Genomic DNA, 10,687 nt, shown 5'->3' with positions numbered 1-10,687 from the left:
CAAGAAAGTTCCTAGTGCACCCGATGGAATTTTATCTCAAGAGGCTCAAAGAGGGTACCAATTTGTTGGCATAAATTTGATTGTCATGAAGGCATGGTGGAAGGAAAACAAGTAAGGGACTTGTTTAACACCGTCTCTACTCATAATGTCATAAATTCTTGACTTGTCAAGAAGCTTAAGCTCCCCACTAGATCATCATACTATCAATATACAGTGGAGCTAATGAAAAGCAAGGGCATAGATGTATGGGATAGGCAAGTCATCAATCTTAACGTACAGGTCCAAGGCTATGCTAACAAGTTACATTTTAAGATTACTCGACTAGCACGCTTTTATATCATGCTAGGTAAATAATAGCATGCAAGGAAGAAGCCAATAATAGACTTCAATATTCATGGATATCAATTTGAGGACAAAAGGAAGTGTTTGCTCGATTGTTGTTCAATGCCACCACAAAGCTGCTCAAACTAGAATGTAAGTTCATTTATTTTTTTGTTTACTTAATTTAGAAAAAATAGAACCCAAGGTGGACAAGATGGACACAAGGGAGTTGAATTTTGTTGCTCACAATTTAGCTGAACTAGTTCGTTCAAAATTTGACGATGTTTTTAAATCTGAACTTCCTCGTGGTTTACCGCCTGGAGCATGCAAGAATGTGGAGCATAGAATCAAATTTTGGGAGAAAACTCTATTTAATTGGCATACTAAAAGTATGTGTTGCAACTGAAAACACCTTATGTCACAAAGCGCAATTTCTTTGAAGCATATATATACAGAAGAGAGAGAAGCAACAATATATGCAGATACATATGGTTTTTTGACTACTTGTCTTTTGAATACTTGTGTTTGTGTTGTTATTCATTTATGTTCTTTGTTTGTTTTGTAATGTGTTATCATGAATAAGTGTACATGTTGGCTATTCAGTGGAGGTGGAGGTGGAGGAGAACCCTATGAGCTGCTGGGAGAGGAAAACATGCACGAGCGCATGCATGCGGCCCCATTCGTTAATCTCCGTTAGTTCGTTGGCTCTTTTTTAGCGGCCTTGACCATTTTCAAAGTTCCAGCAACTACTAATATCCCTACCTACCCAAAATGCACGACCCAACCATGAATATGCCTGCTTGCTTGCAGAGAATGCAGCCCACATGGCTGAGACATTTGCCGACTCCCGAGTGTCGACACGCACCGCCCACTGCCTCGCCCGGCCGTAGTGCCCACAAACGTACGCTAGACTTTAGCTAACATCTCTTTTATAGAGATGTCACTAACCCTAACCCTAGGCCTCTTTCACACATGGGCGGACAACCCCATAAGTTAGCCTTGCTTAATACACTTAGAACTCTCATTTAGAACCCACATTGGCCTAGAACGATTTACATTGCACTTCGGCACAAAAATATGGAAAAATTATGTGCGTCTTTATGTTCCCATGGCTACAATCCCACTCTCTCGCATTAATTGCTTCCGGCCTCCTTCCATAATCCGTGTTCCCGTGAGTGTTCCCACGTGGAACATTCCCCCCTTCCTAAATCGCGCACATCCTCGGGCGCGGTAGAAACAAAAGCTGCAAAAAATAATGGAAGACAAGTAAAGCCTTTTATTGAAAAAAAACCAGCAATGACAATCTCACACGTGAGCATGCAAGTGAAAGGCCGATTAGAGTTTTAAAGAGTGCTACAAGAAGCGAGTAAAGACTAGTCAAAGTGAGACTAGGTGGTAGATAGTGCTATGCAAAGGCAAGTGTGTTTGTACACCGTAGGTTATGAACCGTAGGTTATGACTGCAGTCTCAATGTCCTACAAGTGTTGAAGTTATTCCTAAGTAGCAACCCTACTCCTAAATATAAGCCATGGTGATTGGACCTTTCTTTCTTTCTTTCTTTATTTCTCTTTTTTTTGTTTTTTTATTTTTTTTAAATTTTTTGTGTAAAGAGCAGAAGATTAAAGAGAATTATTATTTTTAGCTTGATAAAGAGGAAGGTTCCATCCCCATGAGACCCAAGCAATGGCCAAGAGACCTCTGCCAAGAGAATCTAAAGGCCGCTACGTAACTCAAGGGCGACAGACCCTTTTCTTTATTTTTGACATAAGGAGTACCCCATGAAGATGAGGGCATCGGTCTCTCGAGGGCCCGTAATGTACCCAAGAGTCCTACCAGCATCTATCAAGGCGATAGAGTCCTTGTAGGTCTTCTTTTTAATCTTTTAGACGTCAGTGTTCACCCCATGGAAACCAAGGCATCGGCCCCAAGGTGCTAAAACAACCCAAGGTCCTACCAAGCATTCCACATGCCATAGACATGTCATGTCGCAAGTCACTTCTATATATTTTTTAGGGCATGTGTTTCATAATTTTTTGTTTATCGTAGTACCTAGCCCATACCTAAGAGGTAGCTACCACTAGGGATAACTAATATACTTCTAGAGCATAAGAACCTGGCATACTCCGTTGGTATATGTCTTACACCGTCTTCAAATAGAAATACCTTCTACTAAGTCCTCTAAGAATCTAGAAATCCCTCACCACATAGTAACAACTAATTTAAAACTTAAACCAGTCAACTGTTTGTGAGCATGCAAACAATATATGCAAAAGTGAAAAGCACATAAAGAACAAAAGGTTATGATTTGAATACACCTGTTGTAGTGCTCGTTGATGTGGCGCATTTGTCTTGATGCATTGCTTCTCTTTGCTCTTTGTAGGCATTGCATGTCTCCCCCCTTCCTAATTTGTGTGCACGGTAGGTGGACTGTTGGAGCGTGTTTGCATGCTCTAGATCTCTGCAAAATGTCTTATTAACAAACAAGAAAAGAAAAGAATAAAATTTGTTATTGGTGCCAATCACCGAGTATAGCCGAGGGGAAAAACCTAGTGGGAGAAAAGTGCCCTGGCTTGTTGATCTTATTGTGGAGTTGATGAGCTTATCCTTGCACTGGCGGTGGATCCGTATCCACTTCTACTGGAATGATTGTATCAATCACTTCAGGATGCAAGGACAACCTTGTACAAAAGCCGACCTCTGGAGAAGGTGGTAGAGGAAGGAGTGCTTCCTCGCTAAAATATGGCATTGGTTCTATGGGAAGGTTAAGCAGACAATGCCGATTTTGGAATTGCTCAATATAGGTGCTCATATAGTGATCCAAAATTGACATGTTGAGGCTGGGGAAAGAAGGGCTTGCAAGATAGGTGGTTGCAAGTCATTTATGCATGTATCCCTCCATTGTTGTGCTTGAACCTCCTCAGGTAATCTACGTTGATTTGGTCCTCGGTCTGGTACTCTCACATCAAGAAGGTTATGGCGTTGGGGTGTAATGCCCACAATTTGTTTCATTAAGCCCGTGCCATATCGTCGAAAGTAAGAGCGGCATAGCCAACAGATGCGTGAAGCTTCCCCTAATATGAGTCGTGCACACTCTTGACAATGTGAAAATGGACGATGCTGTTGATAGAATAAAGTGACAAAGTGATGCCCACAGCAAATTTCACCTAAGGGAGCATAAAAGTACCTAGAATGAGTTTGAAAAGGAGGAGCACTATAACCCCCGTGATGTTCAGGTTGAGTACTATCAGGGTCAATGCATGGTGGACATGTATCTCGCCAAGTATCCATCAGAAGGTATCTGGGTGTAGAACAATGAAATTTAGAAACTTTAAACTTTATACACTCATATCCATCATTACAATCCCTATCAAAAACATTGTAGATAAGATCATCTCAAAAAGAACACAATCCTGTAAGAGAAGGAACCACATTAGTAAAAGTGAGACTATTCAAACACTGATCTACCAAAGAGCTTCAATTGTAGTGTTAATGCCTTACCTTTGGTTTTGGGTATGTCCTTCTTAAGAGGTGGGAAGGATAGCAATTATCAAGGAATTTGAGCAAGATAAGAGGATTTAGGGAGTGAAGTGCTAGAATCTATGCTCAAAGGAGACTTATGTAAAGTTGGATTTGTCTTAGGTACACAAGTTGATGGTGGAAGTGTGTAACAAGGAGAAGTTGGGACAACTGGTGATTCAATACATGTTTGGGGAAGGTCAACACAAGGAGATTTGTAGGTGCTATCACAACCACCTATCCTATATTGAAGAGGTTGTGTTGATTTCCTTTGCACGCACTGATATGAAAACTCAAGAGTGGCTTTTGGAATCTTATTGATACACTCTTTTGCCTCTAGCAAACCATGGCATTTCGGAAGCCAAAGTGTTGTTGCACCCTCATAATAGCCTTGTGCTTTAAGAACATGCTTTGGGACCCAATGAGTAACAATCTGAGGCTTAGGCTTAGAAAAGATATGCTTTTTAGGAGGTTTAGTAACTAGGCTAGATGGTACAAGTTTGTACGCATTTTTGGGTAGCCAAATTGATAATTCCTTCTTGCCTTGCCTTCTTTGAGCAGTGACTAGAGTAGTTGGAACATGCTAGCCATGGCCCTCACTTGAGGACTCATCGACGATTATCCACATCATTTGTCTTGGAGCTTGAAAAGCAGATGTTGAAAGTGGGTTGTATAAGGTAGAACTACCACCCTTTTGACATGATAAAACTCGTGGAGCAGCACATCCCAAGATGCAATCAGAATCAATTTGTACTTTGTATTGTCTATTCTTCCAATCTAATGAACAATTGGTAGCACTTAACCATGATCGACCAAGAACAATCTCTACCATTGCCTTGGACTTACTAGCCACATAAAAGGGAACTGACATCTGGTATCCTGAATGGACATCATAATGACACATTTTCCCTCTATAAGGTTATCTTCACCTGAGAAGCTTCGTAAGTCAATAGGAATGTGCACAAGTGTTGGTTGTCCCAAGGCTACCCATGTGTCAAATGAGGGAACATTATAATCTGCACCAGAGTCAATTAAGGTAGAGACAAAGTAGGTAGTCTCATGAAGATGAAGACACACGTGAATATTGATGAAAGGATCGACATATTGTTCATCAGTAGCCAACTATAAGGTCAACACAGAAGCCTTGCGATGCTCCTTGGCTTTTGCAACTCTAGCTTTAGCCTCTTCTTGAGCCTGACGTTTAAGTAGGTCATGTGCTTCTTTCCGTGTGTGGGCAGCATGCATTTGTTGAAGCATGGCTTCAGTTAATGGTTCATTGTATTTCTTGAGACAACTTCCATTAATGTAGTTAGGCATTTGCTCACCTTCTAGTGTCTCTAAACGCACTGCACCACTAGGAGTAAGCTCATTAATCACAAATGGTCCTAGGCCACGTTTCTTGAGCTTTCGCTTATGCTTCTTAAGTGTGTACAAGAGCACAAGGTCCCCTTTTTTGAATCGGCCAGTTGTTACATTTCACTTTTCAAAGGATTCCTCACACTCGTCAGTCCAATTAAACTTTACAAGAAGAGTATATAATGGTATGGCTAGGACAACGTACATGTAGATGAATCGACGATAATAGCCACAATGTCCCATGAATATTTGTACCCCTTTAGGGTTGATAGGCCGAGGTAATGAGACAATGACATCAATTTTATCCATATCCGTTGAAATACCATTGTGAGAAACAATATGGCCCAAAATCTTCCCTTGTCTTACCATGAATTTGCACTTGTCAGGATTCAAGCATATACGATAAACTTGACACTTTTGAAACACAAGTCTGAGGTGTTCTATATGATCATCACGCTCTTGTGAATGAACACATAAATCATCCATGAAGATCTCAAGAAATAGCCTAAGGTACACCTTGAATACATGACTCATTAACCGCTCTGAAAGGTTGCAGGTGCATTTGTTAGACCAAATGGCATAACATGATAGCAAAGATGCCATCTTCAGTTAGCAAAGGCTTTCTTGTGTTGATCCTTCGGATCAATTGACACTTGATTGTAACTGGAGAATCCATCCAAGAAAATATATGCCTTTTTCCCTGCAACACGTTCTAAAACATGATCCGTGATTGGAAGTGGGTAATGATCACGTACAGTAGCTGCATTTACCTTCTTGAGGTTTACACATACTCAAGGTTTTCCATTTTTCTTGGGCACCACTACAATAGGGGAGACCCATTCAGTGTGTTCAATCTCATAGATAAATTTTATCTCTAAGAGCTTGTCTATTTCTTCTTTTATCTTTCATGCAAAATTCTCATTGGACGTTGCTTGGTAGGCTTTGCAACCTCTCGCAATGGAATTGTATGCTGACATATGCTTGGATCAACTCCTTTGAGGTCTTTATAACTCCAAGCAAAAACATCGCGATACTCTTTTATTCTTTGAATTAATAACTTCTCCTCATCTAAGAACAAGTATGTGGCAATCCACACATAGCGAGGCTCTTCTCCTGGCTCAGCGATATCAATTTTTTTTGCATCTTTTGGACCATCATATGAAACCCCTGGCATGCTTGGCTTTTGTCGCATGGGTTGTTGAAGAACAATCTTCCGATCTTGAAGAGTGTACTGTGTGAAGTTGGGGGGAACATTGAGAACTTGTTCTTGTCCACTTGAGTCATCACTAATTGAAGACCATGTGGTTTTGAGCTCTCTTTTGCAATCTTGCATCAGAGTTTTTCGTTCAACCTTTATCTTTGCATTTCCGACACTCTCTTTTGAATCTGTTTGAGACTTGAGTTTTTGTTTTGGTCTCTTTGTTTTTTTACGATTTTTGCTAATAGTTTTTAGCTTTTCTCCTAGTTGGAATCCATCTGATCGTTTTACTTGGTCTTTGATACTATCTTGTGCTTGGATATAGTATAAATATCCATTCTTTCCTGAGATGTGAGGTGGTGGTCGAGAGTGTTCATTCTTAAACCCCTCGTCTTCTTTTTGTATTCTCTCACATCGTTCCCTCTCATCTTGTTTTTGCGGATTCTCTTATGGCTCTTACAGCATTTACATTTGGGTCGACTTCGAGGGATCTCTATTTGAACCTCCCTTCCTCTTAAGAGTAGGCGTGCCTTTCCTAACTCTTCCTCGGGGATTATCACATCATCATCAAAATCAGAGTCCCATCCATCTTCCTTATCAGCATCATTAGCAGATTCGAGTGTTAAACCCTCCATCGAGACTTCCTCTACATGCAGTGCTGTTGTGGATGCATCCCCATAGTACAAATCATCTAGAAGGTCACGTGGTTGTACCATTCGTATAGGAATAATTTCATATCCATCTGAGTCACAAAATTGAATTGGCTTAGGTAAAGAACATGTCGATAATGTTGCAAGGACATGACTCCATTCTAGGGGATTAATTAAGTGCTCAGGGAAGGGTTGTGGAATGTATGCCTTCTGATACACTTCGATTACCCTTAAGTCTCTCAGTGTTGAAATCCTTACATGAGGCTCCACACATCCACAGATCTTCTCGCCCATCTGACAATGTAACCCTTGAGCCCTCAAATGAAGCAGAGTCAAACTCATCTATTGGAGACCGCGTTACATCATGATATGAGTGATTCTTTAGGTTGACCCTTGTGATGACAGAATCATGTCGAAGGTACAAATAATTGTATCCCCAATCTTGAATCATTTGAAATTGTCGCATGAATGGTCTACCCAATATCACTTCATAATTTGGATGCTTTCCAAAATCCACTACTGCAAATGTGTGCTCATATTCAATCCCACATGTGGTGACCAATATGTTCTAAGCTTCCATCTGCTAGCTGCAAGCGCATCCTGGTACTCCTAATAGCTGGTTTGCCCCACTTTTCCCAAATGGACCTTGTCACAATGCCCACTCCTGCAGTATTGCAGTTGAAGCAACTTTTCGTACTTCTAATAAGAGGGTAGCATTTCCTTGATCGTCCTCACAAAATTTTCCTACTTTGTTGATAGGAACTGGCATAACATGCTTTGTCTCAGGGTGTATAGTACATTGATGGTGACCCTTTTGTAGCAATACCTTCTCTGACAAACATGTGGCAATATCATTCCACAACTCTGGTCGAAGCTTTACCAAATCAAGCAAAGATAAGGTACAAGCCACTGGTGCTGACAAAATAGCTTGCACGATACCCATATCCATCTCCTTTGTCAACCTTCTACGCATGGAGGGTATCCTCAAGGTTTGAGAACAGTTCTCATATTCTCCCAAATAAGATGGTAAGGTTTTCATTGTATGCTTACTTCTAGGAGAAACAATTGTTTGAACTTCCTCCTGGATGCTTGGGCGTCTAAAGTTGTTTTCTGTGCCCCTAGTAAAATCCACTTCAGAGAATGGAGGTGAAATAATAGAGGACATATTCTCATTAACTTTCTCATGAACTGCTGCACATCTCATTTGCCATGTCCTCTTTAGCATCAATAACTTCATCATTGCATGGGAAGGCAAGAGTAGGTGGTGGCAGAATGCCTTCTTTCAATGGGGTGTCAATTGGTGCAGACTTCTCGCTATGAGCTTGTGTCAATTGGTGCAGACTTTTCATTTCCCAACTTGATGACACTTCTGGTATGGTTTCTAACGTTGGCTTAAGAGAGGTGGGGCCCCGAGGGATAGGTGGGCCCTCAAGTATTGATTGCGCTTCCCTAATGAGGTGCTGATGTACAGCTAGATTGATCTTCTTCTCACACGAGGGTTTGGGTGGAGGTGGGCCCTCAAGTATTGATTGAGCTTCCCTAATGAGTTGCTGATGTACAGCTAGATTGATCTTCTTCTCACACGAGGGTTTGGGTATTCTTGAAGCTTCTTGGGTAGCTCAGATAAAGCTGCAATGCGACTTCTATGAGCATCAATGATGGCATCTAGAGTCTCGTTCACCTTATCCACAAAAACAGAACCCCCTGAACTATCCTCGGTTGTACTAGCCTCATCTTGTTTAGCACTAGGCCCAAGTTGAGGTTGATGCTCCTCATGCACTTCTTGGGATGTAAAAGCTTGATCCTTCATGTTTTGTTTAGAGACTTCTTGAGAACTAGTGGATGCACTCTTAGTTTGCTTGTTACGGTTCTTTTTCCTCCTAGTGGTCCTTTTTCTATTGGAATGTAGGGTCTTGTTCACTAGATTTTCCTTTGCATCCCTAGTTTGAGGTGTCTCATCAGTCTGCATTTCGGCATTTCGTGTCTGTGATCTAGTCATGACTCTAAGTGGCACGACATCCTCATTCTCTGATGAAGGTGGCGATGGAACTGTCTCTACAAAGTTGAGTGAGACCTTTGGTTGAGAGGTGCCTTCCTCATGTGGTTTAAGCAAACAATCCTTTGGAAAGTGTTCTACACAACACCCTAGACAATATCTTTCAATTGGTAGAAACTGTGGTACTGTCGTATTAGATCGAGCTGCTTGCCTATGGCGATGTGGACAATCACGAGCCCAATGGGGTTCTCCGCACTCATAATAGTATAGGGGCCCATTAGTTTGGCTTCTACTTTCCTTTGTTGCCATTGACCTGAAGGGCCTGAAGTCCTAGGTTGGTAGCCGCCTAGCAACATCAAAGAATTTTGTTCCCCCGATTGAGGCTCCCCAGTGCTTGGCTTGGATATGCGGGACTTTCAAAGAGATTTTCCTTGGATGAATATGATGCATATTCCTCCTCCACATAGCTTGGGTTTACCAAGTCTATACACATATTTGAATTGTCATAGTCAACAAACCTCACAGGAGCAGTCCCTCTCCCAAGAGGTTGAGCTCCAAGTACAGTCGTGCTTGCTCTTGTGCCATCGATGGCTTACATTCAAAATTAGTATATTGTTGATGCATTTGTGGAGCCATTGCACCCCTTTACTGCTCACGCTCTTGTCTCATTCTTGCAATGCGAGTACATTCCTGTGTGGTGTGGGTAAAATTCCAAGCACAGGCCTGGCACCACTTCTTTGTGGGTTGGTTTGTGACTAGAGGAGAAAAGGTATTACATTCTTCAGTTTTATGGATACCACCACATGCTCCACAAAGATGAGGACGTGTAGAGGTAGTACACTCCTCATTCGCTGCTGTTGTTGTGGCTGCATGGGTGGGGGATAGGTTTGTCCCAATCTACTTAGTACTAGGTTTGTCCCAATCTACTTAGTACTAGGTTAGCTATCTGGTCTGGATTTACTAGTGCGCTAGACCCTGAACTTTGGTCATCACCCCATTGATCTCTAGGTTGCACCTCAGGGCCAGTACCATCTTGGAATTTGATGTTATCTGTGAAATCCATAGCATCATGGCAACACTCATTGAAATTTGTATACTTCTTTGCATAGAGATGTGTGTGCAGTGTTGAATTTTTGAGTCCTTTTAAGAAGAGAGAAATTAATCGACTCTGGGTGGGCTTCTCATCTTCTGGGCAACGATTAATGTACTGCTTCACCCTATTTACACAATCTCTAACACTCTCAGTCTCACCTTGCTTGAAAGAGTAGATGTTTGCTAATGTGTCATGCTGAATCCCCATCAAGGAAAAAGTAGCAATGAATCTCTCTTCCAAAACTCGTAAAGAAGATTTGTCTGAAGCCTCTAGTGCTTGAAACCAAGCAAGGGTCTTTCCCTCAAGAGTGATCCCAAATCCTTCAATTTGTGTATGCTTGTCAGTCACTTGCTCAGCTCGAACTGCTTGCCTAAATGCTGCTACATGGTCATATGGATCTCCCGACCCTTCGTACTTCTTTACCAGTTTCTGAAGAGTTGATGGCCTTACTCGTCTTGAATACTCATCATCAGACCTACGACCTCTCACTCTAAGTGGTTCCTCTCTTTGGTAAGAAGGTCCATATGCATCCCAAATTGGTGTGGGTCCCCTATTAC

Source organism: Cibotium barometz, chromosome 22 (genome assembly GCF_041138505.1).
Source record: "Cibotium barometz isolate CiBa-2024 chromosome 22, ASM4113850v1, whole genome shotgun sequence".
Taxonomy (NCBI): Eukaryota; Viridiplantae; Streptophyta; class Polypodiopsida; order Cyatheales; family Cibotiaceae; genus Cibotium; species Cibotium barometz.
The sequence above is the reverse complement of the archived record's forward strand: the minus strand, read 5'-3'. Positions refer to the sequence as shown.